Here is a 12,957-nt window from a genome sequence, read left to right as displayed (position 1 = left end):
TGTCCTGCACCTGTGTTCATCCTGGCTCTTGTCCTGCTGGGGGACCACCACAGCATCAGCACCGAAGCACACAGATCAACCAGTATCTTTCACAGGATATGCATGCGTCTGTCCCGCGTCCCAGAGCGGGCTGGACATCAGCAGGCACGAGTCAGTTCAGCCAGCATGCGCATGCCACTGAGGGTCCAGTGCTGCTCTAGGAGTTTTGGCTGCTGTGAGGTAACAGAAATGGGTCCAATCCTGGGTTCCTCCAAGGTTCCTCATCACCAAACTGTGGTGTCCACCAGGCGTCCTTCCATTGCTTTCATTCTGGCTTTCTTGGCCAGAAAACCAAAAGGCACAACCTCAAACAAACCAGCCTATAAACTAATTACTAGAACGCTGTATGTGTGTTTGATTCCCTCCAAGATAAAAGTCATCAATCCTTCTCGCTCCTCGACTCTGCCGGCTTCCAAAGTCCCGTGCCAGTTGCTAGACGCCCGCAAAGAACCCAGGACGGGACCGGATGTAGTGGCCCTCCGGCTCTTCCTCCTCTCCCTCTCCCTCTCCCTGTCTCTCTCTCACTCACCCACTCACTCACTGCTGCCTCTGTTAACCCGAGAGGGAGGTGAGCGTAATCCGTCTGGATTATGTTATCAAGTGGGGGAGGGAGAGAGAGCAAAAGGGAAGGGGGTGGGGGGTAAAGGAGGGGGGAAAGGGGGGTGGGAGAGAGAGAGAGGAGAGGAGGGGCTGATGTATCACAGAGGATTATATCACGATATCTAGAGACTGTCCAGTCGTTTAGAGGGAGCTGCAACACAAAGAAATGCTTTTGGCAAAGTCACTGACTGTAAACAACCTCCGCCAATTAATCCCACGCTCAGGATAGTGTGCATATAGATAGATATATACACAAAACATTATTGATCCTGCAGCTGTGAACATCATAATTTATATTAAAGGGCCCATGTTCTAATTTTTGTGCATGTATGTGGTTTTATGTACTAAAAACACTCATAATTTATTTTTAAATGACCATTTTACAAACTTTCATTAGAATTAAACTGGCTGTTTCTAACCTCTTACGCTTGTGGGTATATTTTGGTTTGTCCATCTAAATTTACATGCAAATTATTCAGTGACTGCATGAAAATAAATCTAAATGCTATATGCTTACAATTTACTGCTGAAAGCCTAAAATCAATCTGTATTTTTTAATAAAAATAATGTTTACAGAGCAGATCACCGAAGAGACGCCATCTGTTTATAGTTTATAGCCCAGATTTGTGGAAAAATGGGTCGACTTTCAGTAGAAAAAAAAGTTCAGCTTCTTTTATTATAAGGGTTTAAAATTACATAACGCATCTATTTGACTGGAGAGAAGACAGTTACAGCTCTCATACGACCCCCACCTTTAGAATGTAGCTTATGAAATATGAAAGTTATGAAGTAAAGAATAAGTGCGTTTTGGAACCACCGGGGGTTCCACAGAGTTAAAAAGGCTAACACAGTCCCTTTAAGACTGACATATATATATATATATATATATAAAAATAAAATTAGCTCTGCTCTGTTTGGCTAGATATTCTGTAACTTCAGCATGAGTGGGTGGGACTAAACTGTTGTATATACATCCACTGGCCACTTCATTAAGTCCTTCATTAAGTCATTAATGGCCTCCTTATCAACTCCACCTGGCATATATGAGGAATATATTCCATCCACATATGAATATTTTCTCTCATATATTTTTAAATATGCATGTTACACATATATGCTTGTATAAATTGATACATGGCTGAAATGTATGTCCCATATTTAAAAACAACCAATTTCAAATAAGTTGGCATGTAGGTCACATATATGACAAAATCTGAGCTGAACAAGTTTATATATTGTCTTTATCCAAAAGAAAACCATCTCCGTTTTTGTCGATTTTTATTTTTCTACATCATTTCGACAAACAAAAATGGAGATACAAGGTTTTCTTCTGACAGCAGCGATATATTGCCATGTATCAGATTTCCATACAGGACATTAAACACAAACTAGCTCTGCAGTGTTTTTCAGCTGTTTGAAGCCGTCAATACTGAGTGGATCAATACTGACTCTTCTTTCTGTAAAAGACTGTCTGCATGTTTATTCACAAGACTTCAACATTTAAATAAGTCAGGTAATTTTAACTTACTGCAGCTATTTGTTTAACCCTTTAAATGTCCAGAGGGGCTTAAAGTTTTATTACACACTTCTATAATCTAAGAACAGCTGAGCCAGTTTGCATTGAAGTCCCTGTAGTAACTGAATAATAAGCCTTAGTATGTAAAAAGCCTGAGATTTTAAGGGGTTAATAATTTGTTGTTAAGACCATTAAAGCTGAACGTTTTGCTTTTTTTGCATGGGAGTGTAGTGTTATTGACCAGTCCAGCAGCAGCAGGTCAGTGCTGCCCAGCCTTAGGTGACTCATCACAGAGTCTCCAGGGTCTGACACATTGAGCAGCACTCATTCTCTGGGAACTTCCAGTTGCACAAAGTTTCCAGAGCTTCACAAACTGTGAGCAAAAACAAATCAAAAGGAATCCAAACATCTAAAATACAACATCCGAAAGGAATAATTTGGCAAAAAAAAAATCAACAATGACGAGTTTGGTGCCCAGAATTTACGTCTTAGCGTTATAAAAATGGTTTGCCAGTTTAATCTAAATAATTTACATTTATTTCATGGTAACCAGAGACATAGCCAATAAAACCTGGCTGCCCCTCTGGCTACCCCAGTTATGGAAAGTGAGAGTCAGGCATCATCAATAAAGCATCAATTGCGCTTTATGGTGAAAATCTGCCACCAGCATGTTTCACAGCTGAATACATGTGTGTGTTGCAGGTTCCCGTATTCAGTGCTGAGCTTTCTAATCACTACACTCAAAGCAAAGGCAGCCTAATTTAATAAGCTCTGTGTTTATGAAATGTTATCTTAACGTTGTGCACCGAAAAAAGTGATGCATTTAATTTACTTGATTAAAAAACACATAAATGACTAAAATACATTAATCACAGTTTTGTCTCCTTAAAAAGATGGTTCTTCAAGTGTTCTTTAGTAAGGAATGTGGTTCTATATAGAACCATGATCACTCATAGAACCCTTTGAATAATTAAAGCGTTCTTTACATCATGATAGAGTTCTTCAGATTGATGGCAAATGTGCTGTATGTGGTTATATAAAGCACCAAAAAAGGGTTCTTCTATTGTTATAAGCTTGTATCACGCTTTTCATTCTATATGGAACCCTTTTCAAAAAGGTTCTATATAGAGCCATATACTACACACTTAAAAATGATGGTTCTTCAAGGGTTCTTTAGTAAAGAAAATGGTTCTATATAGAATCATGAACACTCAAAGAACCTTTTGCATGATTAAAAGGTTCTTTGCATCAAGAAAGGGTTCTTCAGATTGTGGGCGGGGCAAGAGACGCAGCCCTGTTATTGGTCATTGGAATGCTTATAGAAGTGTTACTGAAGATTAGGACTGCCCAGTTTACATCGAGAGGAGAGAAATGTGGTGAATTATATCGGTCATTTATTGGTCAGTGGAACATTATTCAAAGCGTGAACTTAGTAGTGTTTACCGTTTGCCTACAAGAACAAGATTAACCTCATTAGAAAGCAGTTGTGGACAGTAATGATGTAAATGTAATTTGTTACTGTACCTAAGTAGTTTTTTCGTGTATCTGTACTTTACCACTACATTTCAATGTCAAATATCTCACTTTTTACTCCACTACATTATGAGAAATCTGTCGTTCCTTTTGGTTTATGTGTGTATAAAAACGTAACATGTCAAAACAAAAGAAACGCGAAATAAGAACACCAATCAGGGCACAGCGGTCACTTTGTTTTGAGCTTGTTTTGACCTGTTGGTCATACCGACCCAGTGCAGCACACGGTTCAACATCAGTGCAGCAGCGTAAAATTTTGGGAGAGTCTATTCAACATAAATGATGAACTAACCTAACTTTGTGTAAATAGACCACAATATAGAAATATGTACACATATGCAGTTGAGACTGACGTGTCTTTATTCTGAATTTATACAAACAATATTTCATTTTATAGTAAATTAGTTTAGGCTAGGTTATGTTTATGAACAGAGACCTACAGATGCAGTTTAGTAAAGGAAACTCATTTGTGAACCTGAGTTTAAAGTTTTATTAAACTTAAACTTGTAACTAAGTTCAAATAAATCTTAAACTGAAACTTTGCTTGTTTGTAAAAAGTGATTTCAGAGCCACTCAGTTCTACCTGATGGAAACTGTTTGCCTTCAGTGTTTTGTGTTTATGATAATTTTAATAGACATCAGCGTCACTAATTAATTACATTCTATTAAAAGACTGGTTTACCAAGAGAGACACTGGAGTATTTTCACCTAAAATGAGTTAATGAAGCGAGTCTTGTTATAAAAATGATAACAGGACATCAGAGCCATAATTAATCTTTTAGTACTTTCACTTTCAATACTTAAGTACATTTGAAGGCAAATCCTTTTGTACTTTTACTCAAGTGGAGGTCTAAAGGGAGGAACTTCTACTTTTACTGCAGTAATATTTTACCTTGGGTGTCTCTACTTTAACTCAAGTACATGGTTTGTGTACTTCGTCCACCACTGTTAGAAAGAAATCACATATTTAGCTTCTCTGGGTCTTTATGCTCATTTACATCCCAATCTTAACCATTTATGTTGCTGTAATATTCCAGCTGACATGAACTTGTTCCTGTTAAAGGTCTACAGATGTGAAGTGTCACTCACTAAAATACCTGAAATAGTGGATTATATAAATAGGATCCCATTAAACGAAAAATCTTCCTCACTGTGGGTGTAAAAGTCGATGGTCTCAGTGAAAAACCCACATTCACATGATATTTCACTCCAAATCTCTTTTAATCTAAACATTTTGACGGTTTACAGTCAGATTAGTTATTCATACTTAGCATCGCTGAAGTCATATACTGCTAATAAAACACTTTCACAGGCCGTTATCTAATCTGCACACACACACACACAGGCTGTACAGATGCTGCGCTCTGGTTTTCTCCTGCTGACCCAGTTAGTCCAGATTATAGCGCACATCATCCAGAATGCAGCCAGACAGCACCGCTGTAGGAGTGACTGAGTGTGTGTGTTCTTAAAGAGAGAGCTGAGGTGAAATAGAGCGAGGAAGAGAGATCAGCTTTCAGAGAGAGAGAGAGGACGTGAGATAATTACACAGCCCTGCTGTCCCTCCTTAATCAGAACAACATGTATCCACGATTTGGGATGCTAATGCATGGCCACAACTTAACTATCACAACCAAGTCGTGGTAATGACTTAGTAAGGCTTGGTGTAAGATATTTAAGCTGTGGAAACAACATAACTATCACAACTTGATTATCTTGTTCCCACGCCTTACCAAGTTGTGTCCATGACATAAGCCTTGGGTTCACTACGTGACTTTTAAAGGCATCTCACACTAAACGGCTGGTTTCTGCAGACTTTTTTAGGTGACTGAAATATTGGGGATCCACACTAACTAATACTACTCACTCTTAAGCTGCCGATGAACCGAACGGGACTCACTGAACTCTGTTAGTAGGAGACGCAAATAAACAAACGTGAGCTGCTGCTGCTGTTTTCTCTGCCGTTTGCACTGAAACAGTAAAGAAGCAGCAGGTAAACATGTTTAAATGAGGATCATGGATTTAAAAATGTGATTGGTTTGTTTTTTTAGAGTTTTAAATGTAGATAAACTCAATTGTGCCGTAAACTCAGCTCAATGAAAAGCTTCGCTCCACACGTGAGAGACTTTTCACCATTTTTTTTTGTTTACTTGCTGGATTTTTACGCTCTCAGTTTTCATTGGCTGTTGCAGGAGTCTTTTTAGATTGGGTCGTTGATCAATTTACATTAGATTACACTCAGAGTCGGGTCAAGAAAATCAAACACTGATAAAGTCAGACCGGTCTGAAACGAGATCGAGAGGCCCCTCAAACACGACTTCGCTCTCTCTCCAACTGTCGACTCCGGCTGACCCAAACATCTGTAGACTAGAGCTGACCAGCTCAGACTCGGACTGAGAATCAGGGCTAAAATCGGGGTAAATGTCGTGTAGCGTAACCCCAGCTTTAGTAAAGTAAAGGTGGGAGGGAGATAGTTAAGTCACTGCCACGACTTAGTCAGGTGGGAAAATGAGACATTTAAAATGAGGCCACAAGCTAACTATCACAGCTTGTCTATCTCATGCCCATGTCTTACTTAAGTCATGGCCATGACAGCTGTGACTTGTTAAGACGTGGGCATGAGATGATCAAGTTGTGATAGTTAAGTTATTACCTCGAGTTAAAAATCTCATTTTCATCCTAAGTCACGACCATAATTTGGTAACGCGTAGACTATCTTGTTGTCATGCCTTACCAAGTTGTATCCACGACTTAACTCTCATTCCCATGCTTCATCAAGTAGTGGCCATAAATTATCTCATTCCCACACTTTTGCGAATAGCGTCCATGACTTATCTCATCCCCATGCCTTAGCAAGTTGTGGCAACGACTTCAGTATCTCATTCTTACACCTGAATTGTGGCCATGTCTTAACTATTTCGTTCCCACACCTTACTAAGTCATGGCCATGATGGCTGTCTCTTGGTAAGACATGGGTATGAGATAAATAAGTTGTGATAGTTTAGTTGTGGCCACAACTTAAATATCTCATTCCCACACCTTAATAAGTCACAGCCACAACTTTACTATCTTGTTCCCATGCCTTACTTGATGAGGTAAGGCGTAAACTACTGTTATCTACACTGCTACACTGTTATCACGCTTTGCCAAGTCATTGCCACATTAATAATCTCTTTTTAATGCCTTAGTAAATTGCAGCCATGACTTAACTATCTTGTTCCCACACCCTACGAAGACATAGCCTTGACTTCAGTATCTTGTTCTTGCACCTAATCACACAGCCCTGCTGGTGACGCCAGCTGAATAATAAAAAATGCGTATCTGCAACTTACTAAGCTTGGGAACAGGATCCTAATGTATGGCCACAAGTTAACTATCACAACTTAGTCATCTCATTCCCACAGTTTATATGGTCACAATGGCTGAGACTTGGTAAGATGTGGGCATGAGATAAACAAGATGTGATAGTCAAGTTGTGGCCTCAGCTTAGACATCTAATTTTCAAACCTTACTAAGTTGTGGCATTGACTGAACTCTCTATCGCATCTTTGCCTTACTAAGTAACTTACTTGGTAAGGTGTGGGAACAAGATAATCAAGTTGTGATAGTTACGTTGTGGCCCTGCCAAAGTCATTGCCACAACTTAGAAATCTCATTCTCTTACCTTACTAACTCGTGGCTATAATTTATCTCATTCTCACACCTAAGTAAGTTGTGACCATGACTTACATATCTGGTTCCCACACCTTACTAAGGCATGGCCACATTGGCTGTCACTTGGTAAGATGTGGGCATGAGATAATCAAGTTGTGATCAACAAGCTGTGGCCATGACTTAAATATCTCACTTTCATGCCTTACTGAGTCATTGCCACCACCTATCTTATTCCCATGTTTTACTAAGTCACGGCCACAAGTTGGTAAGGTGTGGGAACGAGTTAATCAAGTTGTGATAGTTATGTTGCGTCCAGACTCAATTATCATGTTATCACACCTCACCAAATCATTGCCACAACTTAATTATCTCGTTCTCACACCTAACTAAATCATGGCTATGACTTAACTATCTTGTTCCCACACTTTACTAAGTCATGGCCACACATTAAGATCCCGTTTCCTTGCTCGGTAGATAATAAACCACAATTAATTCCACTTCCGAACAACTTCATACATCTGTTAGACTAAATGAGAGTAAACAGAGAGAATATACAGTTTCAGAGTGGAAAAATAAATATTGAATTAATTTAGTTAATTAGTTAATAAGTTGAATTAATTTATTAATTAGTTAATAAGTTCAAACTGTTTCACCACAGTAAACCTTTGCTGCGGTGTTCACATGGCAACCAGCTAAAAGCTTCGATCTCAAATCGTGGATTATACAGTTAGTGTCAGACAGCAAATTGGATGTTTTGAACCTCATATCAAAGAACACTCACCCACTGATCCAACAGCACCGACGGCACCAACGGCACCAACGGCACCAACGGCAAGACGTTTACTCCCTCAGAGAGTTCTGATCAATTCAGGATTGAAATATAGGGGAAAACGAGCCTGTTCGGTTGGTTCAGTTGGATGTGACACCATTCCAAACTTTCTATCCCACCTCAGGACCCTCCACTCTCCCTCTCTCTCTCTCTCTTCCTTTTCTCTTTTCTTGGACGGCCTCATCTGACTCCCCCTTCCAGCTCAATCCAATTGATTAGTCAGTGCTGATATTAAACCCACTGCTTTCCTTTTCAACCCGTCAGCTAAAAGCACCGGCGTGGAACCCCAGTACTGCTCTCCCCGGGGAAAAGAGCCTGGTTAATTGCAGAGATTAACACCAACACACAAACGTAGGCAAATTGAAGGGAAAGACGTGGCACAGTGCTCTGAACTGCCTAATGAGAACATCTCAACACCATTACAGGAGATACTGTGTGTGTAAAGTTAATGATTTGGTGATATATTGATCGAGACATTAACAGCAGGTGTCGCTCCAGCTTGATGAGCTTTTGAAGAAAACCTAGAAGCTTATCTCCCCCATTATAAACCACAGCACTCTCTTAAAAATAAACCTGCTAAAAACAGTTCCTGGGGGTAGGGACGTAGCTAACCCTACAAAAAAGATGTTTATTCAAGTGTGCTATTAGTGTACTCCTTTTAAACTAAAAATAAGCGAGTATACTTTCAGTATACTTTTATGTACTTTTCAGAGATATACTAAACAAAAATATACTTAAGTATACTTGGCTTATACTTACAAGTATACAAGAAAGTTTAAGTATAGCCTATACTTTTACTTAATCTTTTGTCGGAGATGTACTTAAGAAAAGTTTAAGTAAGTATAAAGTAGCGCTGTGGCCTCACAGCAAGAAGGGTCTGGGTTCGATTCCCCAGCCGGGTGACCAGGGTCCTTTCTGTGGAGAGTTTGCATGTTCTCCCCATGTCTGTGTGGGTTTCCTCCCACAGTCCAAAGGCATACAGTCAAGTTAGTGGCTTTATATATAAGTTTATTTGTGATATACTTCAAAATATACTTTTATAAACTAAAAAGTGGGCCAATTTAGTCCCAAGACGTATGGAAATAGTACACGTACAAGTATACTACTAGTGCATTGATATTAGTATAGTTACTACGTAAAGTATACTCGAGGAATATTCTTGAATTTTACTTATGTTTATTTAATAAAATGAACTTTAAGTTAATTTTATTAAGTATGGGGGGTGTGGGGGGCTAGGCCTTTCCACTTCAAATAATTTCACGGCATAGACCAGCAATGCAGGTCACCAGCAAAGCCTATATATGCTGTGTTTTGGATGCTGGCATGCTGGTCAACCAGCTTGACCATACTGGGTGACCAGCTAAACCAGCACCAGACCAGCCCAGGCAAGCATGGAATTCATGCTGGTCGATGCTGTTTTTTTTAGCAGATAGTAATACAAAATGTAAGGCTGTGATGGGTGAAGGCGCTGAGGTGTGGCCTTCTCATGCCTTTTATCCCACCCAATCTATATCTTTTTCAAAAGGTATGTATATTATGAAAGTACCGTACCATCAGCGAAGAAGATGATGTGGGAAACATTAAGGCGAATGCTCTTTTATTGAACAGGCAGTGACCAAAAAACGCCGCTCAGCGCTGCTGAAACGGCTGAGTTAGCAGGCAGGTCCTAACACGTCCCCTTCACGGCAGATACTGACACCACACTGACAGCACTTCCTGAGAGCTGCTTTGCATGGCCACGTCTCCTGCACTCCTACGGCTATGCGGCCAGTGGCAGGACGCTGCAGTACAATATTGGAGTCTTTAGAATAGCACAACAGTGAAGTCCAGCCTGATCCACTCATATTGATTTCCTAGCAGCAAAGAAACACTGGATAAACCCACATGGAAAAAATATATTCTAAATATAATTATCAAATATATTTTTGCAATGTATGAAAATGACCACAAAATATATATATACATATACACACATATATACATATATGTATATATATATATATGAGAGAGAGAGAAATATCGCTGTTGTTGGAAGAAAACCTCGTATCTTCTTTTTTTAAGCTCTTGACATAATTTAATTTAATTAACCTGGTACTCTTTACATTGTGTGTAAATTTCATGATGAATGGACTAAAAGAAACGACCCAAAATGACTTGTAATCACAAGCTAACATGCTAACTGGGCGCTAATGTGCTAACAGCAAACAACTGCTCCTGGGTTCCTGCACAGTTTTTAAAATCAAATTAATTGCTTTTCAATTCCTTTTTTTAAGCTTAGCATGTATTACCTATTTACATATTTTATTTAAACTATTGGTTAGAAAAACATGGAGATTGCATGATTCTTACACAATCTGTTCAGTGTGTTCAACTTCCAGTCTTGCAGTGCTAGTCCTTTATTAGCGGTCAGTTTTGACCACAGGGCTGCTGTCGGCTGGATAATTTGGTTGCTGGATCGTTCTGGATTAGTTTAATATACTTTTGGAAAGTGTTGCAGGCATTACATTCGAGATAAGTGTATATGTAAAAATAATTAATGAGGAGTTTTTGTACTGTTTTCAATTTTAAACAGGTCAAAGAAATGTACTAATCACTGATCACTTAAACTGATCAAGCCTTAAAGCACTCAACTGTCACACTGGGCAGCAAAATTCAACATTAAGGCAGATATTAGCATCTCTCTCGAGCAATGCTGTCATACACAGGCCTCTCTGCCTGTATTCTCTATCAGCTGACTCAGACCAGCTAATTACTGCGCTGTTCTCTGACCACTTCACTGAATTTGGACAGGAATCTAGTAAATTAGTCCTGCAATTTATGGAGCTCTCACTGAGGTCGGGACAGATTAATTTCCATACTGCAGGTAATTTATAAATGAAGGCTCATTATGTATTCTCAATCAATAAATGACTTCATTGTTAAAATGCCTCTCTTAGTTAGGGGTCTATGGGAGAGCTGTGCACTTCAGTAACACTAAGATAAGAGCTGGTGGGTAAAGACTTGACTCATACAGCAGAACATGAATCAACAGACAACGTTTCTAAAAGAGAGTTTCGTTTAAAATGATATTATAGGCCATTTTCAGGTTTCTTTTTTTCCTGCAATATTACATACAACAACATCAGCTCCTACTGTCTTCAAAAACATATCGCTGTTGTCGGAAGAAAACCTTGTATCTCCATTTTTGTCATAATTTGAAAGTACCTGTTACCCTTTACATTGTATGTAAATTTCATGATGAATGGACTAAAAGAAACGACCCAAAATGACTTGGAAAAAAGTCTGGTTCCATTGATTTCCATTGAAAGTAAAGTAGTTTTTTCCTTCTCCTGTAAAGTTACCATTTTCGAGGTTTTCTTCCGACAACAGTGATATACAAAATTGGTACAAGTGGCCTGATTACACTAAAATATACACCAATTAGATGCCAGTTGCCTGTTGTTTATTAAGTGCACCTGTCTTGTAGGGGAGTGTGGGGTAAAATGTACCCTAGACTTTAAATGTAGTTAGAGGGGAACTGCACTGATTTTTCATTTTCTGCCCAGTTCAGTCATTGAGATGTGAATAACGTCATTCAGAGTGCTCTCTTAATAAAGATGGTTCTTTAAGGGTTTTAAAATTAGGACAAAGCTGCTATATAGAACCATGAGCACTCAAAGAACCCTTTGCATGCTTAAAGAGTTCTTTGCAATGTGAAATGGTTCTTCAGATTGATGGAGAATGTGTGTATGTGTAGGTTCACTGGTGGTTCTGGACAGTCAATAAAATGTCTATATTTGTGTTGTAGTCATGGCGACCCCTGGTTCCTATCACCACCACTGTAAAGACATCTGAACCATTTCACACCAAACCACTCTGAATCTCTCTGTTTACACCTCACACACTGATGGAAAATTGGTGGAGTTAATTAGAAGATTATTAGAAGAAGATTAGAATTTCTTAAAAATGGTTGGTAAATGAGGCCTGTACTATATTGTGTGCACCCATTAATGATACAGGTGTTCAGCTTCTATAAACTCCATAGAAAAGCACTGTCCAATAGAATGGGACGCTCTGGAGCAGCTGTACATGACCCTAAGGTCACAATGTCCAACGCCAAGCATGGGCTACAGCTGTATACAGCCCCCCCAGCATTGTGCTTGGGCTGTGGAGCAGTGGAACTGCGTTCTCTGGAGTGATGGAGCTCCATCCAATACGTTTGGGATGAGGGCCTGGCTCACAATCTCTGTTCTAGTTCATCCCAAAGGTGTTTGATGGGGTTGAGGTCAGGGCTCTGTGAGGGCCAGTCAAGTTCTTCCACACCAAACTCACCCAGTCAGGCCTTTATGGAGCTGCTTTGTGCACTGGGGCTCAGTCATGCTGGAACAGGAAAGGTTCTTCTCCAAACTGTTCCCACAAAGTTGGAAGCGTACAATTATCCAGAATGTGAAGTGGTGCTGAAGCATTAAGGTTTCCCTTCACTGGAACTAAAGGGTTCTAGACCAACCCCTGAAAAACAGCCCCATAGCATCATCCCTCCTCCACCAAACTTTACAGTCAGGCAGGTAACGTTCTCCTGGCATTCGCCAAACCCAGACTCGTCCATCAGACTGACAGATAGAGAAGCGTGATTGGTCACTGTACAGAATATGTTTCCACTGCTCCAGAGTCCAGTGGCGCCGCTTTACTCCACTCCAATCTGACGCTTGGCATTGTGCTTGGTGATGTAAGGCTTCATGCAGCTGCTCAGCCATGGAAACCCTGCCATGAAGCTCCCAGTGCAGTTTCTGTGCTGATGTTGAGGCCAGAG

Source organism: Colossoma macropomum, unplaced genomic scaffold (genome assembly GCF_904425465.1).
Source record: "Colossoma macropomum unplaced genomic scaffold, Colossoma_macropomum, whole genome shotgun sequence".
Lineage (NCBI taxonomy): Eukaryota > Metazoa > Chordata > Actinopteri > Characiformes > Serrasalmidae > Colossoma > Colossoma macropomum.
The sequence above is the reverse complement of the archived record's forward strand: the minus strand, read 5'-3'. Positions refer to the sequence as shown.